General features: G+C 39.5%; 1 protein-coding gene across 5 annotated transcripts in view; it reads left to right on the top strand.

The window, feature by feature from the left end:
• Nucleotides 1-15,411, top strand: part of Trmt11 (tRNA methyltransferase 11 homolog) — a 189,601-nt gene that overhangs the window by 81,504 nt on the left and 92,686 nt on the right. For 4 of the 5 annotated variants that reach the window (XM_074075230.1, XM_074075221.1, XM_074075218.1 and 1 more), the window contains exon 15: nucleotides 8,187-8,263. The exons of the other annotated variant lie outside the window; for it this stretch is intronic. The gene's annotated coding sequence lies outside the window, so the exon portion shown is untranslated. The remainder of the gene's footprint in view (nucleotides 1-8,186; nucleotides 8,264-15,411) is intronic. 5 annotated transcript variants of the gene reach the window in all.

Genomic DNA, 15,411 nt, shown 5'->3' with positions numbered 1-15,411 from the left:
TATATACTTTGAGTGGCAAGGGTCTCTGGACAGAAGTTGTCATTCTTAATGATGCTGGAAATCACTCTGAGCCAAAAAAAAAAAAAATAAACAACTATTGAGCAAAAGCTTTTATGACCAGGGCAGAAAGCTGGCAGGATTTGAGCCTCCCGGGTCTGGGACTTGAATGTTTCCGCGCAGTGAAATTGAGGCCAGGGATTGAGGAGTAGGAGAGGATAGGATGTTGGTCCAGATGATAGAGGTGGGCCAAGGAGGGACTTCGGGTGAGCAAGACCATGCCACCAGCAGGCTATGTCTGGCGCTGTTATTTGATGTTGTATTCCTGAATATCATTGCTAGTTTCCTTCACTCAGGGCATTAGAAAGAACTAGCAGCTTTGGAGGGGGGAAGTCAGAAGTGAGAGGAAGGAAGAAGGAGAGGGTAAAGTCTGAGTGCTGATTTGGGCTCTGTAAGCAAAGGTGGGCATGGGCTGGAAGGAGAAGGGCACATGCAACAAACTGAGACCCTTAGTCTGAAAGATCTTCCTGTGTGTGCGCTGATACACCAATTAAATCAGAACTCTGTGGACCCCTTTTAAGAACTGGTGAACAGTGGCAAAAAGGATTAGTACCTTCTCTTCTCAAGAATATAGGAGCAGGAGCTGTGAATCAGGCCTGTAATCCAACTACTTGGAAGATGAAAAGGGGGTTGGAGAAGATCATGGTTCATGGCCAGCCAAGGCATCAGGTTAGTGACATCCAATCTCAGCTGTGCATGGTGGCACATGCCTGTTACCCCAGCAACATGGGGGGCTGTGGTAGGAAGATTGCTCAAGCTGGCTAGGGCAGAAAGGTAAGACCCTCCTGAAAAATAACTCAAGCAAAAAAGGTCTGGGGGCATGGTTCAAGTGGTAGAGTGCCTGTCTAGCTAGTGCAAAACCCTAAAAAGTTCAAACCCCTGAACTTACTGCCAACCCCCCCCAAAACAAAAAAACATGAAAGAATAAATTTAGTGCACATCTGTCAGGATAGAGCTGCAGGCTCCCAGACTTTGCATGCATAGAGGACATTGAGGTAGGAGCTAGTAGATCACATTTCCTGATTGACTGCATTTTGTAGCTGGAAATTCAGTCTTGTAGGAAGAAATTAATCTGTCTCCAAGATACAATAAAAGTCACAATGAAAGATTAGAGACTATCTTTTGACACCATGTATGTAATGAACTGTGACAATTACTGACAAGAAAACAACCATAACAAACCATAAAGTGCAAATTCTATTTTGAGAGCAAATACCAGGTCAAAAACATGGTTTCTGTAAGCCAAAACAATCATGTTAGTTAGGCCCAGATCCATAGGAAAAGGAGCTGGGCTTGTGGGCTGCGGACCCTTTAAATCAGTGGCGAACTCCTATCTAAGGTCAATATTTCCTTAAAAAAATCTGTGATGGTAAGTTATTCCTCTTTGAGGTAGTTTTATCTCTTGTTCCATCTCTTAATTGTTTGTTTAGCTGGCTTGCTTTTTATTTGTTTAGTTAGCTTTGTGCTGAGAAGGGATACTTAAAATGGGTAATTAGCTGTAATTACTTGTTATGAAATACTGCTTTTACTTTAGGAGAGAAGGTTGATCCCCCAGGCAGCCCTTCCCTAGCATCTTAGAGGCCCTGGGTTTGATTCTCACCAACGCAAGGCCTAGTACATAGTAAGTTCTCAATAGATAACACTTAGTAGAAAATATATCATTGCTATTCTTTAGCTGAACAATTGTGGCAAGTTGCTTAGATTCTCTGAAGTTGTTCCTTATATATGCAATGAGGATAGTATAACCTGTTTTATGAATTTTTTGTGATACAAAAGGACGGATGCTAAAACTGATCCTCAGACTCTACAGACAGGTGGAACTCAGATGCTGCTGGCAGAGTTGGGAAGACCCTGGGTGCCTACACAGTCGTTTCCATTTACATGGAAACAGATTTCTTAGGGAAATGGACTAGGGTTCAGAGGCCTTTCCTTATTTGGTGGCTGGAGGAACCATGATCAAGGCTAGATTGTGAAAAAAGGTAAACAGGGAATCCCTCTGGAAGAAACTCACTTTGCAGGTAAACACCAAGGCTGATCCTGGGTCAAGGTGTCATAGAGATGCTCTGAGGCCAAACTCATCCAGCCCAGCCCTGGCTGTGAGGGAATCACAGGTGTGACCCCTTACAGACTGGGTCAGTCAATTTGGAAGGTTGTAACCAGAATACCATAGGCTAAGTGGCTTAAAAAACAAAGTTTTGTTTCCCTGAGCTCTAGAGGTGCTTGGTCAGGGTGCCGGCATGGTTGGGTTCTTAGTGACAGCTCTCATGCTTGGGTATGTGGATGGAGGGAGGGGGCAAGAGAGAGCAAGAGAGAGAGTGAGAGAGAGAGATAGAGAGAAATGGAGAGAGGGAGGGACAGAGAGAGAGAGAGAGAGAGAGAGAGGGAGAGAGAGATCTTGTTTCTTTCTTACTTATAAGGACACTAATATCATCATAGAGGCTCCACCTTCATGATTTCATATTAAAGCTAATTATCTCTCAAATGCCCCACCTCATATGCCATTTCACTTGAGTTAGGGTTTCAACATACAGCTTTGGGATTGGGGGGCAGGGGACACAAACACGCAATCCATAACATGGACTGAAATACGATTTTGGAGTCAGGATATTTGACTTTCTTGGCTGGAGATGCTTGTAAACATTGGCAAGGAGAGGATGAATCAAATTAAGATATATTGTAAGCACATATGTAAATGTCACAGTGTATCCCCCCTGTTTAAAATGAATTTTAAAAAAGAAATAAAAAGAAAACAAGGGTAAATTGCTTGATGGCTGGACTGGTAGAGGCTATAAATGTTAGGAAGCAAGCTAAAGCAGCAGTCGACCAATGTCTGTGATCCAGTTTAGAGAATTCCTTTTGAGCAGTAACATTATCTATGACATCAGAGACAAAGCTGTGATCAACCACCCGAATACCAAACACCTAGTGACTGTGCCTTGCATTACCATTACCGTTTATGAAAATGTACCTAAAGCAATCATCATTTGAGTGTCTCTGTTTTCTACCTACATTATTTTTTAAATTTACTTTTTTAGTTTTATTTTTTTGGCGGTACGGAGGCTCGATAGATATGCTCTATCACTTGAGCTATCCTCCCCCAGACCTTTTTTTTTTTTTTTTTTTGCTTTAGTTATTTTTTCATATAGCATCTTGTGCTTTTTGCCCAGGGTGGCCTTGGACCATGACCCTCTTATCTACACCACTGGTATAGCTGGATACAGATGTGAACCACCATGCCCAGCTTACTTTTTTGAGATAAGGCCTCTCTAATTGTTTTTTGCTAAGGCTGGTCTCATTGAACTGCCATTCTCCTGTCTGCTTCCCAAGTATCTGGGATTATAGGTATGAGCCACCATACACAGTCTCTTTTTCCTAAGAAAGTAAGCTTCTTAAATAAAACCACAAAACTCCCCCATTGAATTATACCTGCTATCTTGCTGGTTTAGTTCGCTTTGATTCTTGTTTAAACTCTGAACTTAGAGACATCTATAAACTGTAAAGTTACTCTCTATCCTTCTAACTCCCCTTTGTTGATAATTGTGTGTTGGCAACTCTTCATTGGGAGCTGCCAGCAAGGTGAGGGGTAGTGGGGGAGCGGTTCTCTGTTTCTAGAACTTGTAGTCCAAGGCCTGCCAGCATTCAGAGAGAGGGAGGCATCATCACCTCTTATTGGAGACTTCTAAGGAACAGTTTTCCTTTTGTTTGGAAGCTTTTAACTGCAGAGCTGAAGAGACTTTTGGTTCCTGTAGATGGAGTTTTCTTCACTGGTTTCACTGAAACAAAAAAGGATCTGGCAGAAATGCCCTGAGAAAATCACCTTTATTTTTGAACAGTCAAATAGAGGAAGATATGGCTCTTTTCTAAATGATATCTTGGGGAGGTTTTGGGGCAGTTACAGGATCCTACAAAAGCAAAACCATGCAAATCAAAATTAAACCAAATACAGAGATTACATGAAGTAGTAACTATGGGCTTCTTTCCCTTTTCTGATTTCTCTAGATGGAAGCTAGATGTAGGAAGGGGAGACAAATGTCTGAGGACAGTGATTGAGATGTGCTTTTCCTTCGGAGAACCAAGGAGCATTCACTTCTTTGGCTTTCATGCTGGGATTCCCGTATCAGGATCAGAATCAGTTGGTGTCCACAGTGGTTTCCAGTCTGCTGCTGAGGATGGTGGATGTATGCCATGCTTCTTTACTGCACAGACACCTTCTTTTCTAACTTCCTTTCTTTTTGCCCTCTCCCATGTACTTGGAACTCTTTACCTATTCTCTTCCTCTAAACTTGAATAAAAATGACTGTCAGATCTTACATTCATCCTAAGGGAGAAATTTTTGCAAAATCAGATGGACTCAGGAGATCAAAACCTAAAATAAAGCAATTAGCACCACAGGTAGATTCCAAGAATCAGCCAATTTTCAAGAGAATTTTGAATGTTTTTCTCTCCTTCCCTCTCTTTTTCTTATATATATATAAAAGACATATTATTTATTTTTCAAGAAGTTACCTTCTGGTTAATGACACCATCATTGGAACACTAGCGACCATATAATAGCACCATCTAATCAGCACTTGTTTAAACATTGTGTTAAGCATCTTAATATGTGTTGCCTCAATTATTCCTTAAAACAAAACAATACAATGATGTTAGTAGTATCATGTACATTCTTATAGATGGAGAAACCAAGGGTTCCTACCCAACACTATACACCTACTAAGTAAAGAGTCAGACTGGTCTGTCAACCCCATGTTAACTGAGCACTACACTGTGTCCCCAAGGCTACAATGATTGGATTATAGAAGAAAATGAAAGGCTAGTGAGGAAGCTTTGTGCTGTTCATCAAGGTCGAGCTGGTCATTGAAGGATATTGGGCAAATGAATATCATTTATGGCTTTATTGTGTCCTAATCTCTGATAACTCCTTCCTTGAGGAATAACACTTCCTTACCCTTGCCATCCGTGAGCTGTTGGAGTGTGGTTGTTTTCCACTCTAAGTGGAAACTGCTTATCATTAATCACTGTGTACAGCCCAGTTTCCTCCGGGGGGCTTCTCATGGATGCTGATAAATCATTCTAATTAGCTGTAAAAATCATGAGAACGCCACGTCATTTTTTTATCATAAGCCACTTGGGCCATTAATGTTTGTGTCCTAGTTGAATTCTTATTTTCATTTACCAGATTGCTTTGAGTTTATGACATTTTTTGTAGATCTCCTGTAAGTCCACAGAGCTCTGGATTTCAAAAGCTCAATGAATTGTTTTCAGTAACTCAATCATAGAAAAGCAAAAAAAAAAAAAAATTGACATTGTCAGTGGCTTATTTTCCCATGTGTTGGTAGAATAGTAAAAGATCTTTGCGATCTCAGATAATTCATTGCAGGCCTAGTTCTAAGAATAAAAGCTGCATACTGAACAGTCAGGGAGAAAATGGTTTTCTTTTCTTTTTTTTCTTCTCAGAAGCTAAAGTAAACTTTTCCAAGAGTTTCAGAGAAGAATGTAGGAGTAGAAGTGGCACTAAATCTGACCTCTTGTGTTCAGGTATAGCATCAAAATGGGTTCAGGAAGTCACTATCAAGTCTTCTCCATGTCATATTATTGCAGTGGCCCTCTATCTTCAGCAGGTCTCAGATCATCCAGAAAGTTTCCTATAGCACAGACTGCTGGGCCCCAACCCTGAGTTTCTGACCTGGTAGGTCTTAGATAGGGCCTGAGATTTGCGTTTCTGCTAACTTCTCAGGTGATGTTGATGCTGTTGCCACCAAAATGTGAGAATCTGACTTCTCATCTCAACTCAGCACTAACCAGTGATGGGACCTGAACAAGTCTTTGTGTCATTTGTCTCACCTTCACCTAATACAGGCTATGGATCACTTGATCTATCTAAGCATCAACAGGGCTCCTACCTGATAAAAATACTCACATCATTGCTCCTTACACTTTGAATGGTATGTGCTTTACTTGAAACATTGGTTGGGATTTTCTACTTCCTGGGAGCTCTGAAGATGAGTTAATGTTGCTCTTCAGCATAAGACCGTGTAATGCACGCCTCTGAGTCCCATCCTCGTGTGAACACAGAAGTTCTAGCAGTAAACATAGCACATTTTAGCCTGATCATTTCTTCCAGCATTTAAATTTCAAAAATGAAGCACTGTTATTTTTTGAGACTGTGTGTGTGTGTGTTTTGTGGTACTAGGGATTGAACCCTGTGCCTTATGCATGCTAAGTAAGCATTCTACCACTGAGCTGCATCCTCAGACTTTTATGTGTTTTCTTGTCTTTGTGTAGTCCACATCACTTAACAGAATGTCTTGAGTATGGTATGTGTTCAATAAATGCTTATTGTGTTAAATTTTAAATTTAAGCTTTGTGCCAAGAACATTTTTGTAAAGTAGTATCTTTGGGATAGATTAAAATAATCAGAACAACCACATTCTATTTTTTTAAATTTTTATTTTATTCATATGTGCATACAATGTTTGGGCCATTTCTCCCCTCTTCCCCCCACCCCCTCCCTTCCCCCTCGCTGCTCCCTCCCTTACCCCCCCCTTACCCTTCGATACCCGGCAGAAACTATTTTGCCCTTATCTCTAATTTTGTTGTACAGAGAGTATAAGCAATAATAGGAAGGAACAAAGGTTTTTGCTAGTTGAGATAAGGATAGCTATACAGGGATTTGACTCGCATTGATTTCCTGTGCATGTGTGTTACCTTCTAGGTTAATTCTTCTCAAACTAACCTTTTCTCTAGTTCCTGGTCCCCTTCTCCTATTGGCCTCAGTTGCTTTAAAGTATCTGCTTTAGTTTCTCTGCACAACCACATTCTATATGTGTTCCTTAGTTCTGTTCATTTGTTATAACAGAATATCATAGTCTGGGTGACTTACCCAATACAAATTTATTTCTTATGGTTCTGGAGGCTGGGAAGTTTAAAATCAAGGTGCTGGCAGATCTAGAGTCTGGTGAGAATCTGTTTCCTGGTTTGTAGATGATTGTCTTATTGTTTCCTCACATGACTGACAGAAGAGATCATTTCTCTTGTTGTTGTTCTTCCCCTCCCCCTCCCCCATGTCCTCCTTCTTCTCCCTTTCTACCTCCCTCCCTGCCTCCCTCCCTCCCTCCTTCCCTCCTTCTTAACTCCCTCCCTCCTTCCCTTCTTCCTTCCTTCCTTCCTTTTTTCCTTCCTTCTTCTTGCTGTTCTTCTCCTTCTCCTCCTCCCTTTTTAAATTTTTTCTTTGGGTCTTGCTATGTATCTCCAGCATGATTCTTCTGCTTCTGCCTCCTGAGACGTCAGATTATAGGTCTGCACTAGCATACTCAGTTTTTGTCTTGTCCTATAAGGTCACTAATTCCATTCAAGAGGGCTCCACCCTCATGACCTAACTACCTCCCAAAGGCACCACCTCTCTATATATCATATTTGGGATTTAGTCTTCAACTTTTGTTTTGGTTGGGGGAACAGACATTCAATCTACAGAAGTGTGACTTGTAATTTCAACAGAGCTGGAGAAAACTTATCTGTTAAATGTGATGAAAATGACCTTGGGCTTCAGATCATGGGGGATAGTACATGAGGAGCTCTCATGTTTCCCCTCACCAGTGTTGTTAGGAGCAATTTTCTAGCTCTGTCTTCCCCCCACCTCCTGTGGGAGGCATTTTCCAAGTAGTCGTTGATAACTGGGTCCCAGATACAATTGAAAACTCGACTTTGTATCGGAGCAGACATGCTGTAAGTCCTAGTATGAAGTCCCTTAGCAGAGCTTTGTCTGCCCTGAGCCCAAGAGGATGAGGGCTTTTCTAGTCTCCATGTCTTCCTGAAGACAAGAGACCAATGCACACTATTCTTGTGGAAGACAGCCTGAGTCATTGAACTTGACAATTCCTTTTTTCGCTTGTCTGCTGTTTTGTTTTATTTTTTGATACCGGGTTTTACTATGTATCCCAAACTGGCCTTGAAATTTCAATCCTCCTGCCTCAGCTTCCCATGTGTTGGAATTAGAGGTGTGCAACATCACACCTGGGGTGGTTCTGTTTTTAAGTGCCAGGTTGAGTTGCTTTATTTCTTTATTTATTAAACAAAGTCTTCTTTAGGAGAAATTATGTGTAACCTACTTTTTTGCTTTCTTTCTTAAGTGCTGGGAATTGGATCGATGGCCTTGGCCCTGCTAAGGATGTGCTGTGCAGCTGATGTACAATCCAAGCAGCTATGTGTGAGCTACTCTTGATTTCCATTCTCACGTGGGTACAAGAATCACAAAGTGAGGAGTAGGAGCATGACTCCATGTTAGGTAGAGCACTTGCCATGCAAATGTGAGGCCCTGAGTTTAATTCCCAGTCCTGCAAAAAGAAAATTTAAAAATCACAGAGTCACAACATAAAACCACTTTGAAAACAGTTACAAACAATTCATGTGAGATGAACATAAATTTCGTATTTATCACTTGGTGTCTGTGAGAGTGGGCCACCCCCTTTAATGCCAACATTATTTTTGAGATAGGATCTCACTTTATGTCTTGGCTGGCCTGGACCACAATCCTCCTTTTTCTGTTTCCTTGCATAGCTGGGATGACAGGTCCATGCCACCACAGGCACAGTCATTTGTTGAGATGGGGTCTCATGAACTTTTTGCCTAAGCAGGCTTCAAAATGCAAACCTTTTGATTGATGCCTCCCAGTTGTTACAGCACTCGGCCTTTTTTTTTTTTTTATATCTTAATATCAGGAATATCATCATTGTTTCTCCTAAACAAGTATTTTCTGAAGGAACCCTCTTACACTGTTGGTGGGAATGTAGACTAGTACAACCACTCTGGAAAAAAATTTGGAGACTACTTAAAAAGCTGGACATCGATCTACCATTTGATCCAGCAATACCACTCTTGGGGATATACCCAAAAGACTGTGACACAGGTTACTCCAGAAGCACCTGCACACCCATGTTTATTGCGGCACTATTCACAATAGCCAAGTTATGGAAACAGCCAAGATGCCCCAGCACTGACGAATGGATTAAGAAAATGTGGTATCTATACACAATGGAATTTTATGCAGCCATGAAGAAGAACAAAATGTTATCATTCGCTGGTAAACGGATGGAATTGGAGAACATCATTCTGAGTGAGGTTAGCCTGGCCCAAAAGACCAAAAATCGTATGTTCTCCCTCATATGTGGACATTAGATCAAGGGCAAACACAACAAGGGGATTGGACTATGAGCACATGATAAAAGCGAGAGCACACAAGGGAGGGGTGAGGATAGGTAAGACACCTAAAAAAACTAGCTAGCATTTGTTGCCCTTAATGCAGAGAAACTAAAGCAGATACCTTAAAGCAACTGAGGCCAATAGGAAAAGGGGAACAGGTACTTGAGAAAAGGTTAGATCAAAAAGAATTAACCTAGAAGGTAACACCCACGCACAGGAAATCAATGTGAGTCAATGCCCTGTATAGGTATCCTTATCTCAACCAGCAAAAACCCTTGTTCCTTCCTATTATTGCTTATACTCTCTCTACAACAAAATTAGAAATAAGGGCAAAATAGTTTCTGCTGGGTATTGGGGGGGGAGAGGGAGGGGGCTTAGTGGGTGGTAAGGGAGGGGGTGGGGGCAGGGGGGAGAAACGACCCAAGCCTTTTATGCACATATGAATAATAAAAGAAAAATGAAAAAAAAAAACAAAAAAACCAAGTATTTTCTGTAATAAGTTTCCCTTTTCACAGTTAGACAGCTTGGGCCTTATTTCTGACTCATCTATCAAAAGTGTATTTAACTTTACAGATTACAGTCTTGAGCATTTGCCTTTGTATGCCTGTATGTTCCTATTTCCCTCACCTACTTTATAAAAAAAACCTTTATAATTGTAAAATAATTCACATCTGTCTTAAAATATTTGGAAAATATAGAGATGTAAAAACAAAAACAAGACCAAACCAACCCAGAATATTTTTTATCTTTTTATAATGTATATGCACATTTATAAACATCTCTATATTTAAATAAACTAACATAGGAGTATTTATTTAATATAAATGTGTTTTTCATTAAATAGCATGTCTCTCTTATTATCTGCTCTTTTTTTTTTTTTCATTTTTCTTTTATTATTCATATGTGCATACAAGGCTTGGGTCATTTCTCCCCCCTGCCCCCACCCCCTCCCTTACCACCCACTAAGCCCCCTCCCTCTCCCCCCTCTCAATACCCAGCAGAAACTATTTTGCCCTTATTTCTAATTTTGCTGTAGAGAGAGTATAAGCAATAATAGGAAGGAACAAGGGTTTTTGCTGGTTGAGATAAGGATACCTATACAGGGCATTGACTCACATTGATTTCCTGTGCGTGGGTGTTACCTTCTAGGTTAATTCTTTTTAATCTAACCTTTTCTCTAGTTCCTGGTCCCCTTTTCCTATTGGCCTCAGTTGCTTTAAGGTATCTGCTTTAGTTTCTCTGCGTTAAGGGCAACAAATGCTAGCTAGTTTTTTAGGTGTCTTACCTATCCTCACCCCTCCCTTGTGTGCTCTCGCTTTTATCATGTGCTCATAGTCCAATCCCCTTGTTGTGTTTGCCCTTGATCTAATGTCCACATATGAGGGAGAACATACGATTTTTGGTCTTTTGGGCCAGGCTAACCTCACTCAGAATGATGTTCTCCAATTCCATCCATTTACCAGCGAATGATAACATTTCGTTCTTCTTCATGGCTGCATAAAATTCCATTGTGTATAGATACCACATTTTCTTAATCCATTCGTCAGTGCTGGGGCATCTTGGCGGTTTCCATATCTTGGCTATTGTGAATAGTGCTGAAATAAATATGGGTGTGCAGGTGCCTCTGGAGTAACAGTCTTTTGGGTATATCCCCAAGAGTGGTATTGCTGGATCAAATGGTAGATCGATGTCCAGCTTTTTAAGTAGCCTCCAAATTTTTTTCCAGAGTGGTTGTACTAGTCTACATTCCCACCAACAGTGTAAGAGGGTTCCTTTTTCCCCGCATCCTCGCCAACACCTGTTGTTGGTGGTGTTGCTGATGATGGCTATTCTAACAGGGGTGAGGTAGAATCTTAGTGTGGTTTTAATTTGCATTTCCTTTATTGCTAGAGATGGTGAGCATTTTTTCATGTGTTTTCTGGCCATTTGAATTTCTTCTTTTGAGAAAGTTCTGTTTAGTTCACATGCCCATTTCTTTATTGGTTCATTAGTTTTGGGAGAATTTAGTTTTTTAAGTTCCCTGTATATTCTGGTTATCAGTCCTTTGTCTGATGTATAATTGGCAAATATTTTCCCCCACTCTGTGGGTGTTCTCTTCAGTTTAGAGACCATTTCTTTTGATGTACAGAAGCTTTTTAGTTTTATGAGGTCCCATTTATCTATGTTATCTCTTAGTTGCTGTGCTGCTGGGGTTTCATTGAGAAAGTTCTTACCTATACCTACTAACTCCAGAGTATTTCCTACTCTTTCTTCTATCAACTTAAGAGTTTGGGGTCTGATATTAAGATCCTTGATCCATTTTGAGTTAATCTTGGTATAGGGTGCTATACATGGATCTAATTTCAGTTTTTTGCAGACTGCTAACCAGTTTTCCCAGCAGATTTTGTTGAAGAGGCTGCTATTTCTCCATCGTATATTTTTAGCTCCTTTGTCAAAGATAAGTTGCTCATAGTTGTGTGGCTTCATATCTGGATCCTCTATTCTGTTCCACTGGTCTTCATGTCTGTTTTTGTGCCAGTACCATGCTGTTTTTATTGTTATTGCTTTGTAATATAGTTTGAAGTCAGGTATTGTGATACCTCCTGCATTGTTCTTTTGACTGAGTATTGCCTTGGCTATTCGTGGCCTCTTGTTTTTCCATATAAATTTAACAGTAGATTTTTCAATCTCTTTAATGAATGTCATTGGAATTTTGATGGGAATTGCATTAAACATGTAGATTACTTTTGGGAGTATCGACATTTTTACTATGTTGATTCTACCAATCCATGAGCATGGGAGATCTCTCCACTTTCTATAGTCTTCCTCAATCTCTTTCTTCAGAAGTGTATAGTTTTCCTTGTAGAGGTCTTTCACATCTTTTGTTAGGTTTACACCTAGGTATTTGATTTTGTTTGAGGCTATTGTAAATGGAATTGTTTTCATACGTTCTTTTTCAGTTTGTTCATTGTTAGTGTATAGAAATGCTAATGATTTTTCTATGTTGATTTTATATCCTGCTACCTTGCTATAGCTATTGATGATGTCTAGAAGCTTCTGAGTAGAGTTTTTTGGGTCTTTAAGGTATAGGATCATGTCGTCTGCAAATAGGGATATTTTGACAGTTTCTTTACCTATTTGTATTCCTTTTATTCCTTCTTCTTGCCTAATTGCTCTGGCTAGGAATTCCAGTACTATGTTGAATAGGAGTGGAGATAGTGGGCATCCTTGTCTGGTTCCTGATTTTAGAGGGAATGGTTTTAATTTTTCTCTTTTAAGTATAATGCTGGCTGTAGGTTTGTCATACATATAATGTATGAGGAACTTTCCTTCTATTCCTAGTTTTCTTAGAGCTTTTATCATGAAATGATGTTGGATCTTATCAAAGGCTTTTTCTGCATCTGTTGAGATGATCAAGTGGTTTTTGTCTTTGCTGCTGTTAATGTGGTTTATTACATTTATTGATTTTCGTATGTTGAACCACCCCTGCATCCCTGGGATGAAGCCTACTTGGTCGTGGTGAATAATCTTTTTGATGTGTTGCTGAATTCGATTTGCCATTATTTTGTTGAGGATTTTTGCATCAATGTTCATTAAGGAGATTGGCCTATAGTTCTCCTTTTTGGAGGTGTCTTTGCCTGGTTTTGGGATAAGTGTAATACTGGCTTCATAAAATGTGTTTGGCAGTTTTCCTTCCCTTTCTATTTCGTGGAACAGTTTAAGGAGGGTTGGTATCAGTTCTTCTTTAAAGGTCTGATAGAATTCAGCAGAGAATCCATCAGGTCCTGGACTTTTCTTTTTGGGGAGACTCTTGATTGCTGCTTCAATTTCATTTTGTGTTATAGGTCTATTCAGGTGATTAATTTCCTCTTGGTTCAGTTTTGGATGATCATATGTATCTAGAAATCTGTCCATTTCTTTTAGATTTTCAAATTTATTTGAATATAGGTTCTCAAAGTAGTCTCTGATGATTTCCTGGACTTGCATGGTGTTTGTTGTTATCTCCCCTTTTGCATTCCTAATTCTACTAATTTGGGTTTTTTCTCTCCTCATTTTAGTCAGGTTTGCCAGGGGTCTATCGATCTTGTTTATTTTTTCAAAGAACCAACTTTTTGTGTCATTAATTCTTTGTATGTTTTTTTTGGTTTCTATTTCGTTGATTTCAGCTCTTATTTTTATTATTTCTCTCCTTCTATTTGTTTTGGGATTTGCTTGTTCTTGTTTTTCTAGGAGTTTGAGATGTAGCATTAGGTCATTGATTTGGGATCTTTCAATCTTTTTAATATATGCACTCATGGCTATAAACTTTCCTCTCAAGACTGCCTTAGCTGTGTCCCATAGGTTCCGGTAGGTTGTGTTTTCATTTTCATTGACTTCCAGGAACTTTTTAATTTCCTCTTTTATTGCATCGATGATCCATTGTTCATTAAGTAATGAATTATTTAGTTTCCAGCTGTTTGCATGTTTTTTGTCTTTACTTTTGTTGTTGAGTTCTACTTTTACTGCATTGTGGTCAGATAGTATGCACGGTATTATTTCTATTTTGTTATATTTGCTGAGACTTGCTTTGTGCCCTAGGATATGATCTATTTTGGAGAAGGTTCCATGGGCTGCTGAGAAGAATGTATATTGTGTAGAGGTTGGATGAAATGTTCTGTAGACATCTACTAGGTCCACTTGATCTATTGCATATTTTAGATCTTGGATTTCTTTATTGAGTTTTTGTTTGGATGACCTATCTATTGATGATAATGGGGTGTTAAAGTCTCCCACAACCACTGTGTTGGCGTTTATATATGCTTTAAGTCTTTCAGGGTATGTTTGATGAAATTGGGTGCGTTGACATTGGGTGCGTACAGATTGATGATTATTATTTCCTTTTGGTCTATTTCCCCTTTTATTAGTATGGAATGTCCTTCTTTATCTTGTTTGATCAATGTAGGTTTGAAGTCTACTTTGTCAGAGATAAGTATTGCTACTCCTGCTTGTTTTCGGGGGCCATTGGCTTGGTAAATCTTCTTCCAGCCTTTCATCCTAAGCCTATGCTTATTTCTGTCGTTGAGAGGAGTCTCCTGTAAGCAACAAATTGTTGTATCTTCTTTTTTAATCCATTTTGTCAAACGGTGTCTTTTGATGGGTGAATTAAGTCCATTAACATTAAGCATTAGTACTGATAGGTATGTGGTGATTCCTGCCATTTAATTGTCTTAGTTGTTTGAAGGTTTGATTGTGTGTACCTAACTTGATGTTACTCTCTACTGTCTTGCTTTTTCTTATCCTGTGGTTTGGTGCTGCCTGCCTTTTCATGGTTAAGTTGGGTGTCACTTTCTGTGTGCAGGATCCCTTGCAGAATCTTTTGTAATGGTGGCTTTGTGGTCACATATTGTTTTAGTTTCTGCTTGTCATGGAAGACTTTTATTGCTCCATCTATTTTGAATGATAGCTTTGCTGGGTAGAGTATCCTGGGGTTGAAGTTATTTTCATTCAGTGCCCGGAAGATCTCACCCCACGCTCTTCTTGCTTTTAATGTTTCTGTTGAGAAGTCTTCTGTGATTTTGATGGGTTTACCTTTGTATGTTACTTGTTTTTTCTCTCTTACAGCCTTCAATATTCTTTCCTTAGTTTCTGAACTTGTTGTTTTAATGATGATATGTCGTGGAGTAGTTCTATTTTGATCTGGTCTGTTTGGTGTCCTGGAGGCCTCTTGCATTTGTATGGGAATATCTTTCTCTAGATTTGGGAAATTTTCCATTATTATTTTGTTGAATATATTACTCATTCCCTTCGCTTGCACCTCTTCTCCTTCTTCGATGCCCATGATTCTCAAGTTTGGTCTTTTGATGGAGTCAGTGAGTTCTTGCATTTTCTTTTCACAGGTCTTGAGTTGTTTAATTAATAGTTCTTCGGTTTTTCCTTTAATTACCATTTCATCTTCAAGTTCTGAGATTCTGTCTTTTGTTTGTTCTATTCTGCTGGATTGGCTTTCCGTTTTGTTTTGCAGTTCTGTTTCATTCTTTTTTCTGAGGTTTTCCATATCCTGGCAGTTTTCTTCTTTATTGTTGTCTATTTTTGTCCTGAGTTCATTTATCCATTTGTTCATTGTGTTCTCTCTTTCACTTTGGTGTTTATACAGTGCTTCTATGGTTTCCTTTATTTCTTCTTTTGCTTTTTCAAATT

The sequence above is a fragment of the Castor canadensis genome, chromosome 1, assembly GCF_047511655.1.
Source record: "Castor canadensis chromosome 1, mCasCan1.hap1v2, whole genome shotgun sequence".
Taxonomy (NCBI): Eukaryota; Metazoa; Chordata; class Mammalia; order Rodentia; family Castoridae; genus Castor; species Castor canadensis.
This window is presented reverse-complemented; position numbering and strand designations above follow the sequence as displayed.